This window comes from Phoca vitulina, unplaced genomic scaffold, assembly GCF_004348235.1.
Source record: "Phoca vitulina isolate PV1807 unplaced genomic scaffold, GSC_HSeal_1.0 scaffold5, whole genome shotgun sequence".
NCBI lineage: Eukaryota > Metazoa > Chordata > Mammalia > Carnivora > Phocidae > Phoca > Phoca vitulina.
The window spans coordinates 37,934,546-37,954,106 of NW_022589708.1; the positions used below are offsets into that span (position 1 = coordinate 37,934,546).

The 19,561-nt window shown below is 34.5% G+C and overlaps 1 pseudogene; it reads left to right on the top strand.

Moving 5' to 3' along the window:
• The first annotated feature begins 16,346 nt into the window (after positions 1-16,346).
• LOC116631305 lies at positions 16,347-17,785 on the top strand (annotated as a pseudogene).
• Positions 17,786-19,561: the final 1,776 nt, after the last annotated feature.

Consider the following 19,561-nt stretch of genomic DNA (forward strand, 5'->3'; position numbering starts at 1 on the left):
ATATCAGTGTGATATTAACTGTGTCAACAAATTCTTAAAATTTAACATTTGCCTCTCATGAAATAATATGAGCCAATTCCATAATTCCACCAGACATACATGAGTTCCAGTTTTTCCTTTGGCATCCTGTTTTGTCCTTGAAGTTTTCATATTGTTTGGGTTCCCAATTTTCTTTGTAGATTTTCCAGTGTTGCATGCTCCCTGCCATTCGCATCATGACTCCCAACCTGGCTTAACTATGGTGACTTAAACTGCAATATGGTATGCAAAGGCAACAGTCTTTTAGAGACTTCTCCACTAGCTCCTATAAGTGCATAAGATTTAATATCTATAATAAATCCTTTCTTCCTATATAACTGACTCAGCTTATTTGATCAATCCATACTAATATCTAGTGTATATGTTTCTCCCATGCAGATAAAACATCTGCCAAACTAATAACTATATATCAGGAGATAGAAGCCATATTAATTTATAAGAATTCCATATCTGAAATAGCAGCTATAGCTGGAGTCACTGATTTATTGAATTTTGAAAATTTTTACTTTCTGAATGTTTCAAGTAGCTATGCAGGAATATACATGGTAGAGAGTGAGTCAATGTCTTCTATATAACCCCCACAACCGATACTTTAAATTAAAGCTAGAATTATCCTAAGGGCTGAATATATCTTTTTCTACTATGTACCCAAGAATGGAAGGAAAAAATATATAGCTAAAGGATTTCATTGTTATATCAAGCTATGTCTGTCATCTGATCCCTATAATGCATCATTCTGCTTTAAGGATAACAGTGGTATCCATATTTCTTAAAGATTCAAGTAAGGTCAGAAGTAATATCCGATATTCCCTAAAAAGATTTAGGTATTTTGCTTTCCTCAAAAGTGCAGTTACCTAACCACAAAAGACCCCAGGATAGCCAAAACAATTTTGAGAAAGAAAAACAAAGCTGGAGGTATCGCAATTCCAGTTTTCAAAATAAACTACAAAACTGTAATGATTAAAACAGTATGCTACTGACATAAAAACAGACACATAGGTCAATGGAAAAAAATAGAAAGCCCAGAAATAAATCCATGCTTATATGGTCAATTAATCTGTGACAAAGGAGACAAGAATATACAATGGGGAAAAGACTGTCTTCAACAAAAGGTACTTGGAAAACTGGACAGCTACATGTAAAAGAATAACTTTGGACCATTTTTCTACACTGTAAACAAAAATAAACTCAAAATAGATTAAAGACCTAAATGTAGACCATAAAACTCCTAGAAGAAACATAGGCAGTAATTTCTTTGACATCAGCAGTAGAAACTGTTTCCTAAGATGTATCTCCTCAGTCAAGGAAACTAAAGCAAAGTTAAACTGTTAGGACTAAATCTAAATAAAAGCTTTTGCACAACAAACCATCAACAAAACAAAAAGACAACTTAGTGAATAGGAGAAGATACTTGCAAATGATATAGTGATAAGAGATTAATATCTAAAATATATAAAGAACTTGACAACTCAACACCAAAAAACACACAAATAAGATTAAAAATGGGCAGAGGACCTGAGTAGACATTTTTCCAAAGAAGACATACAAATGGTCAACAGACATATGAAAAGATGCTTAACATCACTAATCATCAAGGGAATGCAAATCAAAACCACAATGAGATACCATCTGCCAGAATGGCTAAAATAAAAAAGATAAGAAATGACAAGCGTTGTCAAGGATGTGGAGAAGAAGGAACTCTCATGCACTATTGCTGGGAATGCAAATTAGTGCAGCTACTGTGGAAAACAGTATGGGAGTTCCTCAAAAACATAAAATTGGGCGCCTGGGTGGCTCAGTCGTTAAGCGTCTGCCTTCAGCTCAAGTCATAATCCCAGGGTCCTGGGATCGAGTCCCACATCGGGCTCCCTGCTCCACGGGAAGCCTGCTTCTCCCTCTCCCGCTCCCCCTGCTTGTGTTCCCTCTCTCACTGTGTCTCTCTCTGTCAAATAAATAAATAAAATCTTTAAAAAAATAAATAAAAATAAAATTACCATAAGATGCAGTAATTCCACTACTGGGTATTCAGCCAAAGAAAATAAAAACACCTACCTGGAAAGATATATGCATCCCTATGTTTATTTCAGCACTATTTACAATAGCCAAGGTATGGAAGCAACTCAAGTGTCCATCCATAGATGAATGGATAAAGACAATGTAGTGTATATATACAATGGAATATTACTCAGCCATAAAAAAGAATGAGATCTTGCCATTTGCAACATGGATGGACCTAGAGGGTATATGCTAAGTGAAATAAGTCAGCGGAAGACCGATACTATATAATTTCACTCATGTGGAATTTAAGAACCAAAACAAACAAGGGGGAAAAAAGAGACAAACAAAAAAAGACTTAAATACAGACAACAAAATGGTGGTTGCCGTAAGGGGTGTGTGTGGGGGGGGATGGGTAAGATAGAGAGGATAAAGAGTACAATTATTTTGATGAGCACTGAGTAATGTATAGACTTTTTGAATCATTATATTAATTATCTTGTATGCCTGAAACTAATGTAAAAAAAAAAAAAAAATGCAGTTACCTGGGTTAATGACCATAAGACACTTTTGACAAATTTAAGAAAATATTTCAAAATACGCACTTGTGATTTTATAGAAGGGGCCTTTTCATAGGTACTTACTGGTCTATGAAGTAAGCCTGAAAGTTGTAATTGCAATGATCTCATATAGTGTCTCAAATCAGAGCTGTGTTCATAAAAATACTTGTTTTTCTTTCAACTTTCAATGGGGATAGAGGACTTATACAAATTATTTATACATATCTAGAGATTTCTGCTATTTGGAACATTTTTGTAGCTATGATTACCATGTAGTTCCAGCTGCCTATTAAAATGGCTCAATTTTCTTTCAGTGATTACATAATTCTATCTCATCACTATGCTACACACATACTGAGATCAAGAGCTTGTGGTAATTGCATAGTAATAAACAGGGTTGGACCCTAAAAGGCCTTCTTAGTTTTATCTAGCAAGGAAGGAACAGGTTTATGAACTGTGGAGGAGAAGAAAGCAGGAATTCAGAAGTCTCTAAGTCTCATGAATATTCCAAGGTACCCTCCAGTTGCATTTCACACATTCTTAAGCCCATTCTAGAACATGAACTGGAATCTCACTCTTTTACTGCACATTGCTAAATCATTTACATATCCCTGACCATCTGCTCTTAGCATCCATTCTCTGGTAACAATTTCTGTATGATTAGGATTGATTGCAAATAACAATAATTATACTGCCTACTGTAAGCAAAAAGTAATTTTTTTTAATTATGTGAATTATGTCACAGAATTTAAAGGAAAAAATAGCCATTTTTAAATAGGAAATGAGCTAGGTAGCAGAATTTAATGCATATTCTCTTTAGGATACCATTGTAGAAATGGATTCCTAATTTTTTTTTTTTTTTTCCAGGCCTGTATACCTTACTACTGATTAAATTTAAGGGATAAGAGATTCTAGTTAGCTTGGCTTTGTGAGGTGTACATAATTTGGTGGAGAGGAGGGTTATCTGCCAGCTTGATTAATGGTTCAATAAGGAATATATACAACGAGAATATGGATATTCTCAAACCAAGGTGGGGATACTACTAGAAGCAGAAAAATGGATGCTGAATGGATAAAAACAAAGCTTGTCTACTACATAACCTAAAAATGGATCATAAAGAGAGCAGAATATTAGGAATAAGGGAACAAAGTTGGTATACATTGTTCTAATTACTGGATGTGTGGTATCAAGACACTTAACTTCCCTGAGCCTCAGTGTTTTTTATTTTTATTTTTAAAGTGAGATGGTTAGAATAGTTGATCTTTAAAGATAATTTGCATTCTGAATTTCAATGATTTTTTTCATTTTTAATAAATCATATGATGGTAATATGACTCAATCATTATTAATTACTTCTCAACCTCAGTAAATATATCTGGCCACGATTCTCCAGATACGTACATACTCTTGTTACATATGAATGTGCTTACTCTCTTTCATGGCTGATTCACTGAGAAAAGAGTGAATGTCAGTCCTAGGAAAATATTTAAGTAGTTGAAAGTGTTTTTAGTAACACTTATAAGTCTACTTTTGGTGTTCTTCACTTTCTCAGGCTCTTCCTCTCCAGATACTGGTCAATATGCCCTGCTAGAAAAGAGAAGTTCTCACATCCAGTATCTACATTTTGTCATTTTTATAGCTGTATTTTTTCAGATCGCTGATTAATGATTAATGAGTAAGTAATTCTGTATACTGTATTTTGATTCAGTGATCATCTATGTCTTCCTGAATTTTTTTTCCTATTATACACACTGGCAAACTACAGTCATGTTTCCAGGCAGTATTGTTAGCAAAATTGTGGTTTAGATTTTGTTAAAACAATGTACTTACATGATATTTGGAAGATGGAAAAGAAGAAAGCATTATTCTTCTCTGGCTTGAAGGGTAGGTATGTGGCCTGATGACAGCCCTGAAGTTTGTAGTAGTTCCCAGTAAAGATCCTACAGATGGACAGTTCTGCTGCTTAGCTGCTAAAGGCAGTTAGTAGATCAGTGATGACAATTTGTTGTGCTCTGTTACTTTTTAATATTTCAAACACAGGATTCCCTTAACTAGAAGATTATGCTCTTTTAAAATGTTCTTTTGATAATAAATCTGAAGGTCTTTATCTAGGTTCAAAAAATATTAACAAAAGCTAGGGGAGAGGACCCTGTATGTCTATATCAGAGACTCTCTAGGGTCAGGAAATCTTGCTTCTTTTGATAATATGAATAGATAAGACAAGATTCTCTCCTTTTCCAACACTAAATATTTGCCAAAAGTTTTTTGGTTGTTTCTTGACAGTCTCCTAATCTTGCTTCCAAAATATAATCCACCTATACCCTTTAGACTTTAAATTTAGGTTTAGATCAAAAACCTGCTTTTTCCTCCAGGAACAATTTATTTTAATGACTTTATTACAACAATCCAGAAGGGAACATTTGAACCACTTTACTCTGTAAACTTCTCTTTAGTTCTTCCTGAGCTTATGTGCTTGAACTTGGCTGGTCTTTGCTCCTCTTCCTCCTCCCCTGCCTCCACTTTCTATAGAAATAGCTATTTTTACATGCAGTTTTTCTTTGTATTTCAGTGCTAAACTCAGTATAGCCTTAATAAAATCCATATTTTGGTCCTCAAGTTCTCTCATATAAAATTCAGAGGGAAGTATAAAACTCTTCCTTTGTGAATCATTAAAATGACTCTCATATTCACTAAATAGAGGAGTCAAGCATCTATTAAGATTTTGTTCTGTTTTCACAATCTTGTAATCCCTGTTTACAAATTGATTGTTTCATGAATAGAAATTTTTATTAGTCATGGTTGAATAGAATAGGCTATATTTTTTCTTAAGGAAAGAATAGACAAATATATATATATTTTTAATTTAGTCATGTAAATATTTGGATATTTTATGCCATCATTTATTATGGGTATTTTAGCAAATTTTATGACAAATTCACTTACTAGTTTTCCAAGACTCTAATTCATGATTTGACTGCTTAATCTCCAAGGAAAGGGCAAATTTCATAAGTTTATCAAACAGCTATTTATTAATACTTCATTTAGGATTCTGTGGAATATCAACAGATTTGTATTATCAGGATTCATTAAAGCTCTGGGTATACACATTTCCATTCCTTCAGCATGGCCCCAGTGTGGCACATCAGCCTACAGACTGACGTAAGTTTTGGAATGCTAGCTACTCATTGAAAGATCTATCAGCTTAGTCTTATTTAGTGTGAACTCATGGAACTATAGATAAACTTAACATGTTAAATATCAAAGTTAATAGTTTTCAGTTATGATAAACTGATTATATAATTATATGTCCTGTGTGTGTGTCTGTGCATGGAGAGAGAGTGAGAGGGAGATCAAACAACCTGGTTTGAATGAACTGAGAAGTGAAGATAATTTAAAGCCTCAGTTGGACAGAAATTCAAGGTTTAAAAATCTTGTAAATATAAAATCCTGTTTAAGTACCAACATTGCTAACAACACAAAACAACTATGTTGAGGATGACTTTTATTTTCTTTGAGCTTAACTTGACTTTTGATGGTGGTCATAGAGTATAACATATATAACCCCTAATTCATATCATTTATTCATATATCATTCATACATATATGCAGTCATTGTTTTACTCTTCCTATTGGCAATATGGGTCTTTCTTTTATTCTCTTCTTTATTCAGTCTAAGATGGGATTTTTAAAATATGATTTTTCATTTTATTACAAGTATTATTTCATTGTTAACTGTTAATTCATCACTTTAATATATTGCTTATTTTATACATTTTAAAGTATTTCTAGTGGAGTTAGATTCCAATCAGATAGTAAAAATAATGGTCATGGGGAGCCTGGGTGGCTCAGTCGGTTAAGCGTCTGCCTCCCAGGGTCCTGGGATGGAGCACCACCTCGGGCTCCCAGCTCAGCGGGGAGTCTGCTTCTCCCTCTAACTCTGCTCTGCTCTGCTCATGCTCCCTCTCACTCTCCCTCTCTCTCAAATAAATAAATAAAGTCTTTTAAAAAATAAAATAAAAATAATGGTCAGTAGTACTTTGTATTTGTCTGATTCCCATAATTTAGCCAGCCAGTTTACCTACAGTATATGATATATATTCACTATGGACTGTGGAAGAATATTTACAGAAATAATTGAAGCTGTAATATGTTCCTTTTTTGTCTTAATATGTTTTATAATATTTATTTTTTTAAGTTTTTCTTTTATTGAGCTAAATGTTTCAATTACTGGTAAAAATGAATAATTATAAAATATTATTATTGCTTCCTCCACTTCCTGTATTTATTTTGTTTTAAACTATTTAGTCTTCTAAAGAAGGTACTCTGTCTTTCACATAAAGGAATCCCTATTAGGTTAGTAATCATGTCTATTTGAATTAGACCTTGAAATGGTCATCCATGCTTTTGTTATTTCAGGATTAGATTATTACAATCCTCTACTGGCTTCTGGCCCAGGAGGAACCTGCATAAACTCCCCCTGGTACAGGATGTTGCTGCCAGATTCTTTTTGCAAAAAGCATCAGTCTGAATATATTTTCATGTTCCTTTCTGTTTGTTGTCTAAATTGTAGGTTAGGCAATATATTAATTTTAAAATGACTCCTTTTCCTTGAAGCTTTTTAGTGACATTGGCTCACTGAGTATTAGTAAGTTTTTGGTTTCTTTTTAAGTACTCTTAAGCAAATGTTTTGTTAACCTCAGTGTTAGTTTATAATCATTCCATAATAAAGCCTTGTAAAGGTGTTCTGCACCTTCATTTATATAATACCCTCAATAAATGTGTGTTTCGGTGTTCCAAGTATATATAAAGTTATATGTCAACAAAGTTATATCTTAACCTTTTGTAAATATGAAAAAAATAATTTAAAAATTGTTTCAAGATTATTTCTGTTGCATTTACAAATTGCTTTCTAAATTGTCAGAAATCATGTTACAGAGAACTTTGACTACAATACTATTACACATTGCAATATATATTCTGTACTTGAGTGTTATGTTTAATGGGGGAAAAAAGATCAAATTATCTGATTTTCATTTGGGAACTGATTCATTTCTGTTAGCAAAACATGCTTCAGGTAAGCTCAATACTCTTCAGAAAAAGCATACACACACACACACACCCAATATACACACTAGAGTTTAGGGTTACAAAGATATATAAGGTGGTTTGGGAGCCATAATATCATTTATAATTTAAGAAAGTAGATATAAAATTTATACAATTTGCAAAATAAACCAATTTATTATGTGGTCTATGTAAATACTATACACATAATATACCGTAAGGAAAGGGAAAGATGAGGGTCAGTAAAAATTATATGTAGGATTTGACTGATTCTTAGAAGATGAGAAATTTTTATAGGCTAGATCAGCAGTGAGTGAAAGGTAATTCAGAATGAGGAAATAATGACATGCATAAAGGCACAGAGGAAGAAATATCTAGGAAATATGAAGTCACATAGTTTGACAGGAATGTATGTTTGGGGGAAGGGAAATAGTAAGGGGAAAGAAAAAAATAGATTTATTTAAAAAAATAGAAAAATAGTAAAAGCCCTCAAACCCTTGATTAAAGAAATTAAGAGAAAGTTTTGAATAGGGTGGTGGTGTGATTAATATGAGGCTGAAAAGATTAAATTAATGATGCCATTATTATGTCATTACAAATAAGTAATGGTGAAGGCATGTGTTAAAACCAAGAATAAAAATCAAACAGCAATAGTCTATACATTTAGAGGTGCATATTCTTTGAGGGATCCTAATGCACATATGTTAAGTTTTTCACAAGTTTATGGTAAATAAAAATTAGTTACACCATTTTTTTTTAGATGAGTGAACTGTGCATCAGAAACCTTAAGTAATGTGCCCACCTTCACTTCCCTTAATAGATATAAGTACCAGCAGTCAAATTCAGGTCCTACTAACTTATTAGTCCAAATGATGTCTATGAAATCATTCTTATCTAGACTATAAAAGATAATGTAATAAATTCCTATACTTTCTCTAGGAAACTATTATTTTGTCTATTTTAAAGTATTTTTGTTATTTTAATAAAATGGGCGTTACGCCATGTTACTATTTTTAAGTCCTCGGGGGCGTGGGGGGCGGAATCCAGGCTACTGAAGAACATATGAACACTTAAGGTCTAGGTACAGCCCAAGGTATTCAAAATATTTATCAATTCTTTTTTTTAAATAAAATAAATGCTAATCTCATTATTCTGTGTCTTAAAAAGACTTACAAACATATATCTACCATCATAGAATATGATTTTATAAAAATTACTTTCATCCATTAACATACCTATAAAATGTTCCTGTTAAAATTTGCTTTTTTAGAACCCAGACCTCTAGTTAAATTATTTACATGAAAGGATTGTTCTATCTTTTAAATAGCAGCCACAAATATGTCACCGAATTGGGGAGTAACAGTTCTACATAATTTATAGACTGAAGCTTGAGGATGTGTTGCAGTGTAAATCTTGTTCAGCAGGACTAATGAGATATTGACCGCTTCCTCCTTGCTACACAGTGCCTTTATTTTGTACCCTACACTGATGATAGTGCATAGCAATTGGGGATTTTTATCCTTGACAAGGTGGAAATAGGCAAATCCTCACAGAGAGAAAACTCTGTGCTTGGTGGCCATATCAACCCAGTATTTACATAACAAAGAATACTACTGTTGCATAATAATTTGAGAACACATTACATATGAATAAACACAATTGTTTCTAATGAATTATGAATGCATTTACTTACTTAAAAATGTGAACTAAAATTAACAAATTACTAAAATGTAAAAATCATTCTCAGTGTTTAAATAATGTTGGCTAATGTTAACTTTATAGCTCTTCATTTTTTAGTGAAGAACAAGTTCCATTTCATAGGAAATTATTTCTCTGTTTAAATTATAGTATAATTAAAGATAGTTTTAAACAAGGAATTTTGTAGTATCAGATTTTGTTTTCTGTTCACATACTAATAGCAAAATTTGAAAGAGAATGAACAGTTAACTCACATCTGAATAAGGCTTCATTAATTTATGTTCTACCATAATATTTTCATTAATCTAGTTTCTTAAAAAAAATACCTTTAGAACAACTAAGGACTTCTCAGTCAGTTGCTGTCCATACTATCCACTTTCACCCTAATCAGGATTTTGCTTAAATTTAAAATTTTTACTTTATTGAAAGATAAAAGTACATATTTGTTGCAGTAAAAATATGACTATGAGAGACAGATATAACTTTTTTCCCTAAAATTATTACTATTCAAACTGAGCAGTAATTTTAGAATATTATCATATAAACTAATTTGTATGGTTACTCCTTATGAAATTTTTCCATTCTTTATCCAGGTTATTTATAAGGCATTCAACTTTATAAATCCAGCTAGTCCAGAAGCCAGTTTTTGAAAATTCACTGTGTGGTGTTTATGAGGGAGAGGGAGTAATAATAAAACTCACTGCATTGGAATTTTATGACTAGAGTTTACTTTATCCCCCCTTAGTTTTGTATAAAAAAGAAACCATTTTAGTAATAAGGAAATAAAATGGCATGGGAAATATTTAACATACCTGAGAGAATATTCAAGTATCTCATTCTTATTAATGTACAAATTAAATGTTAATGAAGCTTATTTATTTGTTGAAAAAGGACCTAGTGGACCTCTACTTGGTAGCACTTTGTTAGCAGTTGTTTGGAATAGATCATCACTATTATAATGATCTATTCATTGTCTAAAAAATTCTATGATTAAAACAAATTCTATGATTAAAAATAAAACAATACTTCTGAGATTGAAAAAAAAATTCTATGAATCAGTTTACATTTTCAGTCAGACAGGGTGACCCATGTTCTGATTTGGAGTTTTTAGCCTACTATAAGGAGATGGCTGAGGAGGCAAGTTTTTATTATGAATATAATTGTCAATCACTGGAAATGTATAAGAGCCATAAAAATGTATGGCAGTATGGAATTGCATTCTAATATTTTTGCAGAAATAATTGTACTGAATGTAAGTTAAAGATACTGTAGATTAAACATTTATTAAATAGTAACAATGGTTAAAGATATTTTAACAGTTAACATTGTGTCCTTGTGTAAGGCAACACAGTGCGTGAAACACATAAAAGAACATTTCTTTCCTATATTATGCAGCCATCAAAAGGAATGAGATCTTGCTATTTGCAACGACGTGGATGGAACTGGAGGGTATTATGCTGACGAAATAAGTCAAACAGAGAAAGACATGTATCATATGACCTCACTGATATGAGGAATTCTTAATCTCAGGAAACAAACTGAGGGGTGCTGGAGTGGGGGGTGGGGTGGGAGGGATGGGGTGACTGGGTGATGGACACTGGGGAGGGTATGTATTCTGGTAAGCGCTGTGAATTGTGCAAGACTGTTGAATCTCAGATCTGTACCTCTGAAACAAATAATGCAATATATGTTAAGAAAGAAAAAAAGAAGAAGAAGAATGTAGCAGGAGGGGAAGAATGAAGGGGGGGAAATCGGAGGGGGAGAAGAACCATGAGAGACAATGGACTCTGAAAAACAAACTGAGGGTTCTAGAGGGGAGGGGGTTGGGAGGATGGGTTAGCCTGGTGATGGGTAGTGAGGAGGGCACGTTCTGCATGGAGCACTGGGTGTTATGCACAAACAATGAATCATGGAACACTATATCTAAAACTAATGATGTAATGTATGGGGATTAACATAACAATAAAAAAATTAAAAAAAAAAAAGAAATGTATATAGTCCTTTCCCTTTACTCTCCCATAGCCATGTGTTTTTGTTTGTTGGTTGGTTGGTTTGGGTTGGTTTGGGTTGGATTGGGTTGGATTGTTTGTTTTTAAGTTTTTATTTAAATTCCTGTTAGTTAACATACAGTGTAGTATTAGTTTCAGGTGTAGAATTTAGTGATTCAACACTTACATACAATACCCAGTGCTTATCACAACAAGTACACTCCTTAATCCCATCACCTATTTAACCCATCCCCCCTCCCACCTCCCCTCCAGTAACCATCAGTTTGTTCTCTGTAGTTAAGTCTATTTCTTGGTTTGCCTCTCTTCCCCGCCACCCCCACCACCCATCTGGTTGTTTTGTTTCTTAAATTCCACATATGAATGAAATCATATAGTGTTTGTATTTCTCTGACTGACATTTCACTTAGGATGATACTCTCTAGCTCCGTCCATATCATTGCAAATGGCAAGATTTCATTCTTTTCGGTGGCTGAGTAATATTCCACTATTATATCACCTCTTTTTTATCCATTTATCAGTTGATGGACATTTGGGCTCTTTCCATAATTTGACTATTGTTGATAATGCTGCTATAAACATTGGAGTGCATGTATCCCTGCAAATTGGTATTTTTGTATACTTTGGGTAAAGACCTAGTAGTGCAATTGCTGGATCATAGGGTAGTTCTATTTTTAACTTTTTGAGGACCCTCCATTTCTAGAGTGGTTACACCAGTTTGCATTCCCACCAACAGTGCAACAGGGTTCCCCTTTCTCTGCATTCTTGCCAACACCTGCTGTTTCTTGTGTGGTTAATTCTAGCCATTCTGATAGGTATGAGGTGGTATCTCATCCTAGTTTCGATTTGTATTTCCCTGGTGATGAATGAGGTTGAGCATCTGTTCATGTGTCTGTTGGCCATCTGGATGTCTTCTTTGGAAGAATGTCTGTTTATCTTCTGCCTATTTTTTAACTGGATTATTTGTTTTTTGGGTGTTGAGTTTGATAAGTTCTTTATAGATTTTGGATACTAGCCATTTATCAGATATGTAATTTGCAAATATCCTCTCCCATTTCATAGGTTGCCTTTTAGTTTTGTTGATTGTTTCCCTTGTTGTGCAGAAGCTTTTTATTTTGTTGAGCCCAGTAGTTTATTTTCACTTTTGTTTCCCTTGCCTGAGGAAATATATCTAGTAAGAAGTTGCTACAGCTGATGTCAAAGAGGTTACTGCCTATCTTCTCCTCTAAGATTTTAATCATTTCCTGTCTCAGATTTAGGTTTTTAATTCATTTTGAATTTATTTTTGCATATGGTGTAGGAAAGTTGTCCAGTTTCATTCTTTTGTGTGTTGCTATCCAGTTTTCCCTACACCATTTGTTGAAAAGTTTGTCTTTTTTTCCATTGGATATTCTATCCTGCTTTGTCAAAGATTAATTGACCCTATAGTTGTGGGTCCATTTCTGGGTGTTCTATTCTGTTCTGTTAATCTATGTGTCTATTTATGTGTCAGTACCATACTGTCTTGATTACTACAGCTTTGTAATATAGCTTAAGTCCAGAATTGTGATGCCTCAAGCTTTGCTTTTCTTTTTCAGGATTTCTTTGGCTATTTGGGGTCTTTTGTGGTTCCATACAAATGTTAGGATTGTTTGTTCTAGCTCTGTGAAAAATGCTGGTGGTATTTTGATAGGGATTGCTTTAAATATGTACATTGCTTTGGGTATTATAGACATTTTAACAATATTTGTCCTTCCAACCCATAAGCATGAAATGTTTTTCCATTTCTTTGTGTCATCTTCAATTTCTTTCATCAGTGTTTTATATCTTTTAAAGCACAGATCTTTTATCTCTTGGTTAAGTTTATTCCTAGGTATCTTATTGGTTTTGGTGCAGTTGTAAATGGGATCAATTCCTTGATTTCTCTTTCTGCTGCTTCATTACTGGTGTTTAAAAATGCAACAGATTTCTGTACATTGATTTTGTATCCTACAACTTTATTAAATTCCTGTATCAGTTCTGGCAGTTTTTTTGGTGGACTCTTTTGGGTTTTCTATATAGAGGATCATGTCATCTGCAGATACTGAAAGTTTGACTTCTTCCTTGCTCATTTGAATACCTTTTATTTATTTTTGTTGTCTGATTGCTGTGGCTAGGACTTCAAGTACTATGTTAAATAACTGTGGTGAAAGTTAGCCTCATGTTTTGATATATTTCAGTATGGAGCCATCTTACAGAGCTGAAGAGCTGGGGAATAGAAGTCAAGTATTTATGATCAGGGCTGTCCTCTAGCCCCAGGATATAAAAGAGAAAACTAGAGAAACTACTTAAATTTTTCAGCTGTTTTAGGACAATGTTGAGAATGGGGGTTAAAAGGGGAACATTAGGGAAGAAAATATTTTTTCTTTTCTCCCTGCCAAGAAACTTTGGCCCCTCTGTGGAATACTTTTGGAATATTTACCTCTTTGCCACTGCTCAATATCACCTCCTCAGTCATCTCTTTAAAATTCTTTCTTGACTAGTTGTTCTCCATTACTCTCTCCTGCTTGCTTTCTCTTGACCAAGATGGCCTTCACACTAACCTCAGCTTGACTGAATGTTAGACAGGCTTCTTCCTCATTCTAGTCCCAGACCTCTCTTTTCTTAAAATATTTTATTTAGAAAACATATAATTGTGAATTCTTTCTGTGCCCCTTTGAAATTCATGTTAGTCTTTTTGAAAAAGTCTCTTGAAAACTTACAACCCAGGAATATCTTTCTCACACACATAGGAGACATCTCTTTCAAGAAAGATAGTACTTCTATCTCTCAGTCCCTGTGAAATTGATAGGAGCCTAATTTCCATGGCAGCCAGTTAGGAAACACAGGTAGCCTAATGACAGAGAAAAATATCTGCAAACTCAGGTAATAATTCAATGTATTCCACATATATCTCTGATCAGCCTCCTTTCAGATATCCTCTAGTACTTTTTCACTAGTTCATTCCAACTCTTGAAAATTCTCTCACCCTTTGTTTCAGTAAAATTGAGTTCATATTAGTTTTGGACTACTTCCCCTATTATGATACCCTTGAAAAAAATCTTCCTTCCCTGTTTAACTTTGCCCAGTGCAGTTTTTGCTTTGATACTCCTAACAAGACTTATCTTACATCATTTACTTTTGAACCTTCCACTTGAATGTAAATATTTAGGTGAGACAAAATTTTACTGCTAAAACATCATAGCTTTCAGCTGGGGTTCTTTAATAAAAAGATAGATTAACAAGAGAAAAACAGATAGTTTATTAACATGCATCACACATCATATAGGAGAAACCTCAATGAAAAGTAACTCAAACAGGTGGCATAGAACGCTTGCTTACATGGCATCTTCAACAAAGAAAAATAAATTATAGAGAAAAAACAGGACAAAGGAAAGCAGTTTTAGGCTTCCAAGGGTGGCAAACTGTGGTAAGGAAAATATATGAGAGGAAACTAATGGAGTAAGTTTTGTTTGAGATTCCTCTGGTGTCATCTCTTGGTTGATAAAGAGTTTGTCGCTAGTAAAAGAAGAATTTATTTCTGGGTTGAAGCAGAAGAGGACATGGATGGCAGAGAAAACTCTGAATTTGCTCCCTTTTAATTACCTTCAGCTCAAAATAATTTTTATGTGCAAAAAGACATGTGTAGGGCTGACATTCTGGTTTCCTTCAACACTATGATGATGGTGGTAATTTATGTTTAGCTCATCATACTATCTTTACTTCATAGCACAATGCCTAGCACAAAGTAGATATTCAAAATACATATTGAATGAATAAATCTTGTAATTTTTTTTAGTTCACCATTATATATCCTATTTCTTAGCACATAAGTAATGTATAATAAATACCTATTAAATACACATTGTTAATAGATATTTATTAACACTGATTGAAAGGCAAAGGAAACAGTATGTGCAAAGGCATTTAGGTGTCTACAGCAAACCAGGGATGGAGTAATTGCAACCAATTTACTACAGCCAAAAATCAAATAAAAACAGAAAAACAGAAAAGAATAACAACAAAAAATGTTGACTAGACCAACAGTTACTGAACCAAATAACATCTTGAAATACATCCTTGGGGTTTCTATCCTTGAGATTATAGGATGCTAAACGAGTGTAAGTAATGATAAAGGAGATCTCTGTTCAGTTTTTCACATGTGCATATGCATGGGTCTGACACCTCCATGACCCCAAGCCAACTCAAGTCTTAACATTTCAGACCTTTTTAAGAAGTGAGCTTCATTTTATGCCTGCTAAAACAGCATCACACTGTGATAATAATAAGCAAGATAGATTTCCAGTTTCCTTCTATAAGCAATCAGTAAATGCCTTTACAATTCTATCATAAGTGGGAGGTATTTCTGCCTTATTCTATATGACACTGTTCTACTTCAGAGTTGAGGAGACTCACTGAACTCTCTTCAGAGAGTCAAAACTCTTCCTTGCCCAGCATATTACTAAATTCAAATCCTAAATAAATTATTATTGGAAGTGTTTGTATCTCCTTCCACAGTAAAGTGTTTGGATGTTTTTATGGGATCAGTCCCTACAAATATTTTGAGTACTAATGAAATCAAGCTTTCAGGATGTGTATATACAAAGAAATACAAACATAATTTTCTTATAAAAGAGTAGCAATTCTTGGGGTACCTAGGTGGCTCAGCCAGTTAAATGTCTGACTCTTGATTTTGACTCAGGTCGTGATCTCAGCATCTTGAGATTGAGCCTTGTGTCAGGCTCCTCGCTCAGCAGGGAGTCTGCTTGAGGTTCTCTCTTTCCTCCCTCTGCCCCTCCACCACCCCCATGTGCATGTGCTCTCTCTTTCTCTCTCTCTCAAATAAATAAATCTTTAAAATTAAAAAAAAGAAAATTTAAATGAAAAAGTAAACAATTCTTTAAAAGTTCTTGAGGTGGCTTTTTCGCAGCGGGTTTGCCGCCAGAACACAGGTGTGGTGAAAACCACCGCTCAACCTAAACCAAAATGGGAAAGGAAAAGACTCACATCAACATCGTCATCATTGGACACGTAGATTTGGGCAAGTCTACCACTACTGGTAATCTGATCTACAAATATGGTGGGATCGACAAAAGAACTATCAAAAAATTTGAGCAGGAGGCTGCTGAGATGGGAAAGGGCTCCTTCAAGTATGCCTGGGTCTTGGATAAACTGAAAGCTGAACGTGAATGTGGTATCACCATTGATATCTCCCTGTGGAAATTCGAGACCAGCAAGTATTATGTGACCATCACTGATGCCCCAGGACACAGAGACTTTATCAAAAACACGATTACAGGCACATCTCAGGCTGACTGTGCTGTCCTGATTGTTGCTGCTGGTGTTGATGAATTTGAAGCCAGTATCTCCAAGAATGGGCAGACCCGTGAGCATGCCCTTCTGGCTTACACCCTGGGTGTAAAACAACGAATCGTTGGTGTTAACGAGATGGATTCTACTGAGCCACCCTACAGCCAGAAGAGATATGAGGAAATCGTTAAGGAAGTCAGCACCTACATTAAGAGAATTGGCTACAACCCTGACACAGTAGCATTTGTGCCAATTTCTGGTTGGAATGTTGACAACATGCTGGAGCCAAGTGCTAACATGCCTTGGTTCAAGGGATAGAATGTCACCCATAAAGATGGGAATGCCAGTGGAACCACACTGCTTGAAGCTCTGGATTGCATTCTGCCAACAACTCATCCAACTAAAAAGCCCTCGTGTCTGCCTCTCCAGGACGTCTACAAAATTGGTGGTATTGGTACTGTCCCTGTGGGCTGAGTTCTTAAACCTGGCATGGCGGTCACCTTTGCTCCAGTCAATGTTACAACTGAAGTAAAGTCTGTTGAAATGCACCATGAAGCTTTGAGTGAAGCTCTTCCTGGGGACAGTGTGGGCTTCAATATCAAGAACGTATCTGTCAAAGATGTTCGTCATGGCAGTGGCTGGTGACAGCAAAAATGACCCACCACTGGAAACAGCTGGCTTCACAGCTCAGATAATTGTCCCAAACCATCCAGGCCAAATCAGTGCTGGATATGCACCTGTGCTGGATTGTCACGCAGCGCATATTGCTTGCAAGTTTGCTGAGCTGAAGAAGAAGATAGATCATCGTTCTGGAAAAAAGTTGGAAGATGGTCCCAAGTTCTTGAAATCTGGTGACGCTGCCATTGTTGATATGGTTCCTGGCAAGTCTGTGTGTGTTGAGAGCTTCTCTGACTATCCTCCTCTGGGCCGTTTTGCTGTTCGTGACATGAGACAGACGGTTGCTGTGGGTGTCATCAAAGCAGTGGACAAGAAAGCAGCTGGAGCTGGCAAGGTCACCAAGTCTGCCCAGAAAGCTCAGAAGGCTAAATGAATATTATCCCCAATACCTGCCACTCCAGTCTTAATCAGTGGTGGAAGAATGGTCTCAGAACGGTTTGTGTCAATTGGCCCTTTAAGTTTAATAGTAAAAAGACTGGTTAATGATAATAATGCATCGTAAAACCTTCAGAAGGAAAGGAGAATGTTTTGTGGACCATTTGTTGATTTTTGGTGTGTGTGTGGCAGTTTTAAGTTATTAGTTTTTAAAATCAGTACTTTTTAATGGAAATAACTTGACCAAAAATCTGTCACAGAATTTTGAGACCCATTAAAACAAAAGTTTAATGAGAAAAAAAAAAAGTTCTTGAGGTGTAGCTATGTTGTAGCCAATTAAATATGACATTTCTATGTTTATAGTCCTCAGTAAATGTTTTGTGTAAATATTAACATTTTTGCATATCACCATCCCAAAACACTAATTTGAATAATGAAATATCTTTATATTGGATTGAAGGTCAGCTGATTTGTATTTTCTTATAAAAAATGTCTTATGGGACGTACAGAATCTTGGATTCAAGCATATATGTAAAATTTTAATGTAACATACTGTAATTATGAAATTTCCTAGAAGATAATCAAAATAGAACATGATTGCATCTTGAATATTTAAAATGAGCCAAATGCATTTTAAAGTGAAAACTAAAGTAGGTTAAAATGCATAATTTTTACCACTTGTTAAGAATAGTTTTGGTAATTAAAAAAATGTTGGAATAAGTAAGCTGTATTCAAGAATAATATGTATGTACAAGAAGGGCCAAACTATACAGAGAAAAAAATAAAATCTGATTCAACTAGTGCTGTTCATCCAAACAACTGTAAAACAGTATCATTTTAAATTTAATCTGATCACAATATCACTCTGACTTTTTAAAAATAATTTTTCATTATTTCTTTATACAAGGTTATGTTATTATTGTTGTTTATTATTTTTTAACAGTTTTTTTTAAAGAAGCTTCATTTTATACCTCCCTCTGGTGTTTCTAGAATAAACAACAATCCATAGTATGCAATAAATAAACATCAGAATATCTGGCCTGTGGCTATCTTTCTGACCTTATCTCCTGTGGATTTCACCTCTTGCTCACTTAACAACAGCCATACTGACCTCTTGCTAATCCTTAAATATACCAAGCATACTTCTACCTTTTCATTTCCTAGTCTCTGCCTTGAAAGCTCTTCATCCCATTCATTCTTCACTTTACCATGTCTTTGCTCAAATGTCACCTCTTCAGAATGACCTTCAGTGATTTCTTTACCAGAAAGATCACCCCTACCTATCTGGATTCACAGAGCTAGCTTTATTTATCTTTGTAGCTCTTATACCATTAACTTTATCATATATTTATTTTTTTATCATTTGTTTTCCGCCAATTAGAATGGAACTGTAGGAGAATTGAGGCCTTAGTTTATTGCTGCACCTTTAGTACCTATAATAGTGCCTTCACAAAACAATTACTCAGTAATATTTGTTTCAGAGTTAATGACTGAATGAACCAATCATCAACAGTTTTTAATTGTTGAGCTTTTACTAGTGTAAGAACATAATGCTAATACTTCTGTCTTGTTACTCTTTATAGAAATAACCTAGTGTAGGCATTATTCCTCTTTTGTAGATGAGAAAATGGGTTTATAGAACTAAAGGAAGCCAACCCAGATTATACAGTTTATATGTGTTATGTAGCAGGGAGAACAATTTTGGATACAAATACTATAAGTACAGATTAGGACATACTGAATTAATTTACCTGTGGGAAATTCACCTGGAGGTGTCTAGTAGGGAAGTGGATTTAAGAGTCTGAAGCTTAGGAGAGAAAGTGTATTGTAGAGTATGG